The sequence below is a fragment of the Rhincodon typus genome, chromosome 7, assembly GCF_021869965.1.
Source record: "Rhincodon typus isolate 14 chromosome 7, sRhiTyp1.1, whole genome shotgun sequence".
In the NCBI taxonomy this organism is placed as follows: domain Eukaryota; kingdom Metazoa; phylum Chordata; class Chondrichthyes; order Orectolobiformes; family Rhincodontidae; genus Rhincodon; species Rhincodon typus.
This window is the reverse complement of record NC_063338.1, coordinates 45,473,838-45,487,934: the sequence shown is the minus strand read 5'-3', so window position 1 is coordinate 45,487,934 and position 14,097 is coordinate 45,473,838. Positions and strand designations below refer to the sequence as shown.

The following is a 14,097-nucleotide window of genomic DNA, read 5'->3' as shown; positions in this document are numbered from 1 at the left end:
TTACCTAAAAGAGTAACATATTCACAGCAATCACCATATGCTTTTGAATTTTGCTTTATATTTTACCATTTTACTAATAAATGCGTAAAAAGGCTAAAATACGCATGAATATGGTGTGCAAATATGAGAATTGAGATTGTGGAATTAGCATATTAATGAAGCTTGTTGATGAGCGTTATGTCTTATGCCTGATCAAGGTGATGCAGACACTATGTTAACGTCATGCTTTTTTTAAACTTCTTTACCTAAAGTGTGTGCGTATGTGTTTTTGTCTGTGTGGTTTGAGTTATTTAAAGGGGTAAACATTTATTTTCATATGGAAAATTTTCTGTTAACCAATTCTGTTTCTTCATCGAATGGATTTTGTTTTATAATAAATCAAAAATTTTGTATTTATTGAAGAAACTTGTTAGACACATTTTTATTCAAAGTCTAATACAGAGAAAGCATATGATTGACCATTTTGGGATATTTTATGTTGCAATCTATGGAGTAGTGTAACTAGAGTGACAGTACACTCCTTCCATCTAAGCCATAATAGTATAGGTTAGGCCTGGAAGAAGGACAAGGAGCAATTTGGAGTGAAAGTACTCAATTGGAGGAGGTGCAATTTTAGTGCAGTGAGTTTAGATCTGCCCAGTTAATTGGAAATAAATTGGCTGAAAATCTTGCATGTAACACAGAATTCCTGCAGGTGCCACATTTACTTTTTAGAACAATGTTTGATTTCCATTATGCCTACCAGCTGCAATTAAATTAATCCTTGTTTCTGTTTATGATTACTTATCACTGTATTCTCTCAGTTCTTCTGGCAGCATCTGTGAAGAAAAAAAAAGTTAACATTTCGTGTCCGGTGACCCTTCCTCGGAACTAAGGGTCACCGTACCCGAAACTTTAACTCTGATTTTTTTCTTCTCAGATGCTGCCAGACCTGCTGAGCTTTTCCAGCAACTTCTATTTTTTCCTGATTGACAGCATCTGCAGTTCCTTCAGTTTTTATTCACTGAGTTCTTCTCTATTTGCTGTTCACATTTATTTCTGATCCCTTTTTGCCTGTATTCCCTTTTCTCCTTCAAGCCTACTCTTTGTCTTCTCATCAGCATTTCCTTTCTTACTCCATCCATTCTTTACCCTTACCTTCCAATAATATTTCTCCAGTCTTCGCGTCTTCCTTTTCCTTCTTCTGTTTGAGCATCCCAGGGCTCATGGGCTGTTGTTTGCTGTTGGAAATTGACTCGTTATTTTCTAAAGCACTCGTTGGCTGAGTAAACTCTTACTGGATAAAAGTGTGTCGAATATTTCAAAAAGAGCTACAGGCAGTTTCCCAATGGCAAAGAGCAGTCAGGTAGCCCAGAAGTGACCAAAGGCACATAAGGTGGGCACTGTGTTGACAACTAATTTTGAGCTTTTACAATCATATAAAAGAAAATAGGTGATATCAGATTAGTCACTTCTTATTCATCTGTCCTAAATTTCACTTCAGTTTAAGTCAAATGATGAAAATGACAATACAGAGAGTAGGTTAGTGTGCGTAATCTTGTATCCCCCATATTATCTGTATTATCCAGAGACAAAATTATATGCACAAGTGATTTAATGTCCAAAGTAGGTAACCCAGAAAAGATTGGCCAAACCCAGGTCTGTTGCTAATGTTAGAGGAAGATGACACTGGCAAGCATGAGGCCAAAAGATCATGCCACAAGAATGGAAAGCCAGTACTTCTATCCTGCTGCCTAGTAGTCAATGCTTGTCCCGTGCTGTTTGCCGCATCTGTGTTCACACCTCTATCTATTCATACTCTCATCTTTGGGTATTTTCTTTGGTGCAGTTGATTGTTTTAGAATAATAATTCTTGACTCTACCAAATGGAGCACAGAGACTAATTTTACAACGTAAAGCTCAATGGGGTTCACACATGATGAGCAAGTGAGAAAGCAGCAACAACCAGGAAGGAAAAATCACATTTTTATTTGCAAAGAAAATGAAACTTTTTGTTAGCATACACATTCTTATCTCAACCGTGATGTATTCTTTTTTATCTAACCCTACACTTGTAGATCTTCGAATGTGTTGTTGAAGGAATGTTGATGTCAAATCTGATTGGAAATTTTACAAATTTACACATTGTGCTCAAGAAATTGTTGAGGGACAAAAGCTTATTTAACTGATGCGTGAAATAACTTCATGATAATCAACATTGCATAATCCCTTCAAAATGGTTAATCTGCAGTTGATTATAATGACCAGATCTGGTTTTACTGGATAGCAAAAATCAGCAAAATCTCTTACTCGATGTAAGCTACATCTCTTATTCACACAAGGTAAACTTTTATTTACATAACAGCTTCTATGGATTCAAATGTCCCAAGGATCTTCTAACATCCCAATGTTCCAGGATTATTTTAAGGTAAGACCAACTCCTGGTTCATTTTCCCTAACATGGACAAAATCTTCAAACTTATGATCTCCCCTCTCACTTATAGAGCTGAGCATGAGGAATTTAAGGATTTTTTTTGTCCCTGAAATTGAGACCATCTTTGCAATTTCCAAGCCTGATATTTTCTCCATCAATCTTCCCATCCCTGTTCCTAATTAATCCTCTTCAGTTCACCCCAATCCCTAGTCTCTTTTGTAGACATTCTCCTGTTTAGCCCTCAGTTCATCAAACATTCCTCCTGTTCTCTCAAACTATCCCTGTGCAGTAACTGATCGCTCACTTATCTTTTCTGGTTTCCACGCTTCCTTATGGTATGGTAAGTTCTTTGCATAGAGCAACAAGAAAGATCTGACTAAAGCCATAAATGACACTGTGAAACAAATCAGGCTGCACTGTTGCTTGTTAGCCATCTTAACCTGTCCATGTTTTTAACATCGGTCAGGCCATGCTACTGCTAATTTCTTCACTTTCACCCATTTCTTTAGGATGGCTATAACACGGGCTCATTTCTTTATGACCCTGCATGATCATTACCAAAGTGTCTGTTAGATTTTGAATGCAGTGCCATGTTGCCTGTACTGAGTCATTATTGAAACTGGCTGCAGGATGGAGGTCCCCAGTCGTTATCTCATGGTAGATGTTGCATTACCACAGCAAGCCAGGAAGAGCATTGGCACAGTGTCATTTGCCATGGTATCTGTTGTTAAGTTTATTTTTGATGGGGTCCCTGGACCCCTGGGACTGATGGTTGAGATGTGGTCTGTGCAGATGATGAGCTCACATCTTCCTGACAGGCCACCTGCTATTGAAGAACAAATTCTCCAGCTGTGTATACATGCTTGTGATTGCGACGATTTATCTGTTTATTTATGTCCGTTATGTAAGATCAGGACAAGGTCAGAAACCACACGAAACCAGGTTATAGTCCAACAAGTTTATTTGAAAACACAAGCTTTTTGAGCCTTGCTCCTTCTTCAGGTGTTAGTGAAGTGGTATCAGACACAGAATTTGTGAATAAAAGATCAAAGTGTCACACCACTGATGAGGATGCATTAAACAAACCTAACATGCTGTTAAATCTTTAATCAGTTCAAAGGTTTTAATTAATTAATATGTATATATAAATCACCAAATTCCTTTCAAGTCACTGCCCTAAGAGAACTAAAAATTTTATCATTGTAAAGAAGAGGTGACATTTTAGGTCAGACAATACGTGATAGGTGAGAGGCCTTGTTTAGAATCTGTTTGTGTTTTGGTTTGGAGTCAGACAGGTTTTATTTCTAAAGTAGGAATTAATAAAACGCCACATTGAACTGACTCTCTATAAGTTGTGTGTTTTTAGAACAAAATAGAATGTACCTGCAAATAAAAATTCACTCCATAGATTTACATGTGTTTCTACTGCAGTTTCTACTTGATTTTGTCACTCATGCCAATTGTGACTTCTGGTTTGAGTAGTTTTTTTTGTGTTCGTATTATAGTTTGGTGTGGTGAGACATCAGTTCAAGTAGGCAGCTCACCACCACCACCTCCGGGGCAACTAGGGCTTAGGCAATAAATGCTGGCCAGCCAGCAATGCCCACATCCCACAAATGAATTAAGAAGTCTTTGAACTAGGCTCCTTTCCATCCCATTGATAAGTGTGTTTCTCTACTTGAAGGTTGCTTTGTATGCATCCGTGCTAAATTTGCTTGATTTCATGTACCAAGGGCCATTGTCACTTGACATAATGTTGGGAATGCTGAGATGACTGAAGTGTATTTTCAGGAATTCTGCAATTTCACTGGTAGTCTTTGAAGTCAGCTGGTTTACCTCCGAGTAGTCAGAATAATAGTCTCCACTGACAAGATCATCATTTCCCACAAGAGGGAAGGGTTCTCAAGCATGCTTCAGCTATGGTCTGTCTGGACTGTCATTGGTCGTCAGTTGCTCCCTAGCTTTCTAAACTTGTGTTGTGATCCCAGCTGATGGTATTACTGGACAAGTCAAGTGCCAGACTGTAACCTAACTTGATAGACTATTAGTTTTATTTTTGTGATTCGTTTACCATTGTCAGTCACTGAACATATTCACATGAAGCTGACAATGTATTTTTATGCAAGCTATATAAAAATTTATTGCACACAAAAGGAAAAAAAATCAACTGTGTAAGAAACATTTGAAGCAGTTTTTAATTAAAATAGAAGAAATAAAGATTCGATCCTATTACTGTCATCAACAACAACCTTACAGATACTCAAACCTCATTGAAAGATCACTCCATCTCCATTTTAACATTCTTTGTTAAATTGACATAACTTTATTTGGTGTCTAGAAGTTTCTTCTGACTGAATTCTAAACACTTTCAAAAAAACGTATGTCTTTTCTATACCTTAAGCTTCTAGCAATTTTCTCCTTCTGGAGTTTTTTTTCAATCCACTTAGGACTTTGTCCCTGGTCCTGACTGTTTAAGAGATTGCTGGGCTCACAATATCTTTTTGCTCTGAATGAACCTGCACACGTTGCCTGACCTTCCGGATGGCCTAACTTTCTGTGATACCAGACTCAATAGGCAGTAGCAGTTTTCTTTCCTTTCTGATTTACCCTCACACTGAACTACTCACCTTCAAGTGTGTTAAAGATCCCATTTAGAATTATTTAAGCACAACTTCAAACATCCCTTAGCCACTCACAAAATTCCAAAATGAAACTAAAACTCTGTCCATCCATCTTTAATGAACACAACACAGATGAACAAAACAGCCTTAAAGCTTTGCATGGTTCTTGCACTTTAGAACCTAGTTTTCCAAACAATACTAATAGCATAGCATGAACCTTCATCACCCTTTTTATTTATTTTAAGCAATGTACTGGCTGCTGCAGTCCTTGATTTCATTGCTCATGTTTGGCCAGTAGAGTACATTTCTTGCCTTCCTCAGAATTGACTCAATTTGCAGAGATGTGCTTTAACATTCCTCCTGTCAGTTCCTTAAGCCTAATTACTCAAATTCCTTACTTAACTATGCCATCTTAGGCTGTCAGTTCATCTCTGTATGTTCAAAGTGCTTGTGACCAAAGGAGTGGCATTGATTTTTGGGGCCATCCTTTTATCACTACTACTTCCAACATTTGGAGAGTTGCATCTTGTTGGTCAGATCACTTGATTTTGAATAAGGTGCTTGACTGTTAGATTCAATGTCTCTGTGGATTGATAGTTTCTAAAGCATGTTGAGCTGCTGCTGCTTGTTGCATCGGGGAAATTTCACACTCTGTAATAGCATTCTCTGGTTTTTCATGGGGTGTGCAGCTCTCGAAGACATGCCAACAATGTGCATATCTGTTGCCAAAGTGCCGTGTCCAGATGATATCGCTCTAATTGGAGTAACATTCTTTGCAAGACGCTATGAAGGAGATAGTAGTGGCCTGAGGAAAATGCTTTGAAGTAACTTGTGTGTGGAACTCCACAGTGTTATGATCGCAGCGGATGCTACGACTGAACAAGTCAGATTCTAGATAAAATCTAGCTTGATAGATCAATCTTTCAAAAAAGTAATGTGTTGGTCTTTTCCTGAAACAGAAGCATGTAATGCTGCAGATTTGGTTTTAACAGTAAGCCAAAGTTTATTACATTAAAAAAGCTATTTAAATAGCTTGAAAGTTTGGAGGATTTCAAAACACAAGGCAAAACAAAATCATGTTTACGCCCCAACATTATCAGTTAACATTTAATCAAAATCCATAGAAGTTCCTTCTCTATCAAATTTGAATGTTTGACTGAACTATTTCTTCTCAGTTTTGTCCTGAGACTACAAAACCTATTTCTTGAATCCTCACACAACTGAAAAATTAGACTTCATTAGTCTTTTAATAATTTGCAGAGTTCTAACCAAATGTTCTTGGAAATTTCAAAAGTTAACTGTTTCACCAGCCTAATTTATTTCCTTAACTGTTCTGAACAATCTTCTTTGCAAAGAGAAACCATAATTGCATCTGGCTTCAGTCAGGTCTTCTTCAAACTGCTCAAAAGATTTTGAGCTAAATTTTTAAGAACATTTGCTCATCTTAGCTTCTGCTAATCTAATGGCTTAATGTTTTATTTGTCTAGCAGCAAACTCCCATAATAAAGGCAAACTTCCATTAACACTCCAGAAGGCATATACTGGTTTAAAATAATGGTTCTGCAAAGACTGACTTAATTAATTTTTAAACCTCATCACCAAAGTAGTAGACCAAGACACATCCACCATTAGTTTGAAATTCACCTGTTTAAAAAACAAACGTTATTAGTGTATATAAATCGCACATCTACATCACAATGGTCACTTTGTCTGTTCCAAGTGAATATTGATAAGAATGTACGCAAGCAAAGACAATGGCGAGACATTCTTCCTGGAACTGAAAGTAGCATCATTTTATTTAAGAAAACACACTGGATACAACTGTAGCTGCATTAGAGTTGCTCCAAGTTGTGGACTCACAGTGTATTACACAACAGAAACTTGCCCCTCAACCCACTGTGCCTGTGCCACTCCTACAGCGCTACTGTAATCTCATTCCCAGCAGTTGGTGCGCATCCTTGTGTGCATTGACATTTCAAGTGTTCATCTAAATAATCATTGTTGTCTTAATTCCTGCTTCTACCATCTTTTCAGGCAGTGAATTCCAGAGGTGACCTATTGAAACTTACAAGATTCTTAGGGGACTTACCAGTAGATGTGAAAAGGTTATCTCCCCATTTGTGAAAGTCTAGGCGCAGAATGCATAATCACAGAATAAAGGGTCAGTTATTTAGGACAGAGTTGAGGGATTACCTCTCTGACGAGGCAGTGAATCTATGGAATTCTTTACTGAAGATGACTGTCAAGGCTGGGTCATTAAGAATATTCAAGGCTGAGATAGACAGATTTTTAATCTGTAAGGGAGTCAAGATAAAAGACAGGAAAGTGGTGTTGTGGATTATCAGAATCATAACTTCCTTGAACAGAAGAGCAGACTCAATGGGCTGAATAGTATATTTTTGCTTCTGCCTTATTTGGTCTTATGTGCTTCCGCCATTGGCCATATCTAAAAGTCCAATGGGAATAGTCCTTAGTCCGGTCAAAGAGAACTGTTTTTAGTCAGGCAGACCTCCCACAGTCATTCAATCCTGATCAAAGTCCAGTTGATTGGCCACTAACAATTGGGCACTTGGTATGATCAGGATCCAGAGATCTGTCTCCTTACTGTAAAATCTTTCTTAATTTTATACATTTTGATTGTGGACGGAAATGGGAAAAGAACAATTTTAAAAGTGAAGGATTGTTAAAGTGTTGCCATACTTGTGCAAAGCAAGTACCCAAAACTCATGATAAGTGTTGTTTACACAGTTGGTTGTTTAAGCAGTAAGTGGAAGCCTGGTTACAGATGAGCTAGAGCCAGGGGACTAAATGCGAAAGGAGATTTGGCTGATTACTAGTCCAGAAATGAGTTATTGATGACAAAGGCCTCTTGCCTTCCAACATCTATGAGATTGGTGCCCAGGTAGCTGAACAGCTTGGGGTGTAAATGTTTGGTGCAGAACCAATTGGACATCCAAAAAAGAAGAGACTATGTTTCAGCTCTGCAGTAAAAAGCACCTGAAACCTTAAGATAGCCTGTTTATTTCCTCTGGTCAGTTGCTATAAACTGTGATTTTTAATTGATAAGTCAGAGCCCTTTACACATGTGAACCAGTCACCCACAAACAAGTGGAAGTATCCAGAGAAAAAAGATTAAGAAGCAGCATTCTGTTCAGCTCAAGGATCCTCTGAGCAAACCTTTTGAACAGGAACCCCTGAACTACCTTCCCAGTCTTTCCATTCATCATACCACCTTTTGTGTCTGCAATATGTGGATAAGGTGGGGAGAAGTTTCAAAGTGGGTCGGAGTTTTAACCACTAGAGTTATTGGTGATTCATATTTGTTTTCTCTAGAATTAGAACCTATTTATTTGTAATATAGAATAATTCTCGTTAGGTACGAAAACCTGGTCAGTACTCCTGTCAACTTAAAAGACAAGTAAATTTGGGAATTCTGTGCATTTTTAAAAAAATCTTTAACTTTTGTGATGACTCTGGGAATAACGAAGCTTGATTTCCAATATCCTATCCCAACGATGTAACATTAATGTCTAGGGATTGTGTCACAGTTACTTCTGCAGATTGAGTCCAACCAGTCTGAGGATCAATGCAGATCAGTCAGGGAGTTGCACAGAAATCAGACAGGGGCCTAATCTGACCTCAGGGCTGATCTTGCACATCACTCCAGGGTGTAGGGATGGTCCATGGTCAGTCTTGGGGGTTGTGCACTAAATGTCAAAAAGGTTGTTGTGGGGAATTGCTGCTCTGGGGAAGCATGGGAAGTCAAGTATGGAGATTGGAGCCAACATGTTGAAATGGAGAGGAGATAATCATTGTTAAAGGAAGGCAGCTCTAGAAAGAAGAATAGAAGTCATGGGAGGGAACAGGGTAGCAGGGAAGGTGAGAGGTCGTCAGTGGTCACTACCTGGGCTTCAGTAGGTGGGCATTACTTCCTGATGTTATTCCTAGCTATACAGTCAGCCTGGGTCCAAACTCAAGTGGGGAAATGAGCAGTTCAGTGAAAAGGTTGAGTGGGAACTTTGGGAAATTCAAAACTGATGGAATTAATGGGAACTGCAATGCAGGAAGGGATATGAAGGTTGAAGGTTGCACCTAAAGTAACAGGTGGACCCTGTAACTCTCTTGAGTATGATCTGAAAAGCCTGCCATTTTCATTTGATTCTCAACTGTGCAATAAGCATGAGAAATGGCCGTCAGTATACGTGGAATGCATGTAGTAAATTTGTTTCATTTTGTCTGTGGGAGTGGCCTGCATTCATGGGTGATGTAAGGCCTATAAATTGCCCAATGCCTTTACATTAATCAGGCACTCATAAATTCCAGATTGAAGACATCTGCAATCACAAAATTCTGTACTATGTAGATTACAAATCCTGGGCTCAAGCAGTTTTGACCATGTCATTGATCATTACAGATTAATTATAGTAATATCTGTGAAGCAAATGATCACAAGCAATCTTTAAAGTGTCACTAGTGATCAACAATTCTCAAATATCTCATAGGCTGCACAAGGGTGTGGAGCTGCTTTCCTCTCACATTGAACTGCATATTAGAACATGCACCTATATGAAAAGCTGCATTTTCTGGGTGATGGTAAGAGTGGGGAGCAAGGTTTCAGTAATCCCACCACCCCTAAAATCACCATATGTATTTGAATGACATAATTGTGTTGCATATATCTGCATAAAGCCTACTATGTCAAATATCCATATAGAGATATCCCATAGACCTCCTTGTTGGAGGCCTTCACATCCCATACTGAGGACTATGATAAACTTTTATTTGTGTGTGCTGGGACTGCTGACTACTCACCTTACAAAGGGACAGTTTTTAATTCTGATGTTCCTCACATAGGTTCACTGAAACCATAAATGGACCCAGCCAGAGCAATTAATAGTGTTGTTGTGTCTGCAGTTGAACAAAGGCACAAAGAGATTGAGGAGGAGCAAATGCCCGGGACCAGCAGCAGCCTCTGGCAGATGCTAAACAGCCTCCAATGAAGAAGTTGTGGAAGAAGGACACTTCAAGCTGTGGAGGAGTTTGCGGAAGGCAATGGTTCACTGACTTTGCTGCCATTTTCTCAAGGCGATTGAAGTTCACTTCACCAAATGAGGATGTTCTGGGACACCATAACAGAATTGTGCCATCTGCTGGGGCTGAATTTGTACTATAAAGGGGTGAGTGGCCATTCTACCTCAGTGGCCATCAAGGTGACAATTGTACTTACTGTGTAAGTGACCATCTGCTTCCGAGAATCCACTGGCAACCTGTGTAGGATCTTTCAATCCTCAACCCACAAATGTATCATGGCTGTTCCCAGTGCAATTCATGCCAGCTCACACCACTTCATTTTCTTTCCCCATGACAATGTCAGTTTTACAACCTGAGTGGTAGGCTTTGGCAACATAGCTGGCTTCTCCAGAAGCAGGGTATTTCAGAATGTACATAGGTCGTGTTGAGAGTGCCTTTTTGTAATATGGCTGACTTATTCAATAGGAATAGGTTCTATTCAGTCAATGTAAAAGTAATTTTTAATCATCGTTGCCACACCTTGGAAGTCTGCACCAGGTACCCTGAGAGCCTGCCACGATGACTACGTCCTTGATAGCTCTCAGTTTCTCGCTTTGTTTCAAGAACCATAATCTTTACAAGGATGGTTGACTAGGGCTATTCTCTGCAGCCATGGTTAATGGCTCCAATACACCATCCCCTGATTAAAACCAAATGTAAATAAAATACGGCCCATTGTTCAATCAGGGCAATCATGTTATTTAATAAAGGTCAGTATTAACAACTGTCTGAAGGATTTGCAAAATCTGATGCTCCCACATTCAACAGTGACAGAATGCTCTGTCAAGATGGGCATTAGGGAAATGGGTAACATGTTTTCAGACAGGGTTCTGATTCTTGTGGAGCTTAAAAATGGGTAGGTTCTGTGCTTCAGTCTTGTAGCTGCATCTACAATGACAGTCAGACAGTGATGATTTAATATGCTAATATATCTACGGTATTCTATGTATAATAAAATGCCATCTTGATCACCTGTGTGTTCTTGGGAGGATTTCTTTTTCCATGCTCTCCATTATGTTCAGTTGAAGTCTCCAGGTCCACAGCTGGGGTGGAAGGAACTTGGCCTGTAGTGGACCCTGTAGGCCTTGAAGGTTTGAATGGAAGATCCTGAGGGCATTGTGGCTAGATAGCCTGGACATGGTGAGGGTGCCCTGCCTAATTGCAGGTTCATCCTTCTCAGCTTGACTTCTTCAGGATTGGACATGGAGGGGATATGTGCATCTCGAGTGTACTGAGGGGAGACATCTGTGTGGGGCGTGGGGTCTCTATGTGGTTCTTTCTGTGTCTGAGTCCCTACTGGCAACACCCTTTGAAAAGTAACGGTGCCTAGAATGAGGTCCTTGACCCCCTATTGCCTTGCCATTGATGCTGAATACCACCATCAGAGGCAAACAGGCATGGTACTAGTAATGTTGACGGACTGCTCCAACCTTCGATCCAGTTTACTGAGTGTCTTCAACGAACTTGCCTGCTACTCCTGTGTATATGTATTTGCACAAGGTTGTTAATGACAGACACCATCGAGTCTTCTGCCTGGGGCAGGACAGGTTCCTGGTCTTTGACTGCCGAGTGCCGACATTCTGAGGCATTTCTCTCTTGCTAACTGCAGAAACATGCTAGTGATATGCTTGCCAGAATGGGCTCCTGACTCTTGTTTTGCTAAAGTACCCACTGAGATGAAAGCATCTGAGCTGGTGGAGCGTGTGTGGGAATCTTTGCCAATGCATCCACAGAGAGATCTGTGGCTTCTTCCTCCGAGGTGGAGGAGGACCTGATGGCTGGAAGGGTGGACCCTTTCTGGGCAGAGGTTGTGTGGATGCCACTGGTGCCTGCAGAAGACAAAGAAGGAACAGGTTGTGCAAACGGGTTGGAAGTTTGAGCATCTTTAAGAATACATTCACAGTGGTGCCAATAGAAGATCAATGTAGCATGTCACAATGAATTTAACTTGGTTTCTGGGACATGCAGGTCTTGACATCCCCACACAAGTGGTCTTGATCCTGTACCACTAATTCAAGGATCTTGTCCTTAGGGGGGTAAGCAGAGGAATGTCATGTGTTCCCCCCAACCCCCTGAACCCCCCCTTCTACCACTGCTGCCTCACCACCTGTCTTACCCTACTCAGCTCTAATGTGGATATTTTTCTCCTGAAATGGGACAAAGGGAGGAATTGAACAAGATGAAAGTGGCTGGCACATAGTTTTGGTGCAGGTACAGGAACGGTGGCGAGACCCAAACGGGTGAGAAGTGAAGAGGACCAAAAAACTTACTAGTTTCGGGAAATGGGATGAGTAAGAGCCCTCGAGGGAAGATGCTGTTTGCAATAGAGAGAGTGGTGGAGCTGCGTATAGTAGAAGAGAGAGTGTAAGGCAGCAGAAAGAAAATGGAGGCACTTAACCTATGGATGTGCAGAAGATCATTAACCTTGTGGCATTGCTGTACATGCCTCCAGACCCTGGACTGTGCATTGACCTAGGTGGCTACTGTGGGCGAGACTTGCTGGGATTGGGCCATCATCTGAAGAGGATGCCCCTCCTCTTCATCACCACATCTTCCAGGTCCATGTCAGTAAACCAGGTTGCCTCTTTGCCTCTCTCAGTCGTGGACTTACCAGTCAGTTGTACAGCAGCACTCTGTGAAGAGTAATTCCCTGAGTAGAAGATTGATCCCATGTCTATAATACTTCATTTGCTCAATGGTAAATGAGGTAAGCAGTGGGAAATTGCATAAGAAAAATCACCAGGGCTCACAGAAGAGAATCCTCCATGAAACTCCCTGAAATTGACACTTAGTAAAATTTGGAAAATTTACCCCCTTGTATGCTTTGGCAACATATAAATATAGGCACCAAATATACATGTTTAGATCATTCAATTTCTGCTATATTTCAGATCAAGTATATTTGTGTAGTCTTTCTGCTTTGGACACATTTAATGCTTGAGGCCAAAATTATGGCCAAAATTCTTATACTTTTGAGAAATGTGTTTCTTCACCTAAAGCTACCACTCGAACATATTTGCCTTTTACCGATTATACAATTTGTAAAGAACCAGCATAATCTGCCAACATTTAGAATATAGATTTAAAATCATTGGTTGATTTAAATTCTTGATTTATTTTGAGTGGTAACCTTGTTGAAGTTTGACTAATACAGCTGAAACTAAGTTTATTGCAAAAAAGAGCTTTTATTTAATCTGTCTATTCCTCGACATTTGTGTAACCTGATGTTTAATAAATAAACATAACTTTTAAAAATATATGGAGCTACTTACTAATTAACTTGGTATATAGTGGGTAGTTTTTAATGAACTAAAAACAAAGTGCGTTCAAAAGCTTTTTAGATGTGCCTATTAGTTTCTTTGCATTCAAGGAACCATCTTAAATTGAAACATTTTCCAGGCACTCGAAACTCTCAGTGGTGATTCATTTGATCAGGAATGCAGCCAGCTTTATGGATAGGGCTTGCTTAAAGTACTAGATTTTTAAAATTTGTGAAAAAGGTAGCAGAGTCTTGATTTGCTCTGGCTGTAACTTGCACTTGAAATTCCTCCAGTTTATCATTTGTTTGGGCAATTTTGTGCTAAGTGCGTTGGGTGGGGGGGTGGGGGGGAATAAACAGCACAAGGTGGTGAAAACTCCAAGCCTATATCTTGTAAATCTAGATTTAACACGAGTTGAAAATCTGTGCTGTTAGTGACAAAAACAAACTGGAAAGAATACTTAGAAATCCTTATGTTCTGCCTGGAGCAATAAGCTTGCTGACAAACCTAGTTAGTGTGTGACATCGACATTTCTCAAGGAGTAAAAAGAGGTCTGAATTTTTCTTTTTGTCGAATGAGAATGTGAAGCATGAGGGAGGGGAAGGAAAAAGGAACTGATTCCAGGAGTGTTCACAACATATCATTAGTAAGTACACAGGTATGTACATGTGATACAGACAAGAATGTCAAGCCAAATTTATTGAAAAATGAGATAACAAGGTGTAGAGCTGGA

The 14,097-nt window shown here is 39.8% G+C and overlaps 1 protein-coding gene across 6 annotated transcripts in view; it reads left to right on the top strand.

Moving 5' to 3' along the window:
* metap1d (methionyl aminopeptidase type 1D (mitochondrial)) overlaps positions 1-14,097 on the top strand; it is a 177,607-nt gene that overhangs the window by 54,318 nt on the left and 109,192 nt on the right. The window lies entirely within an intron of this gene.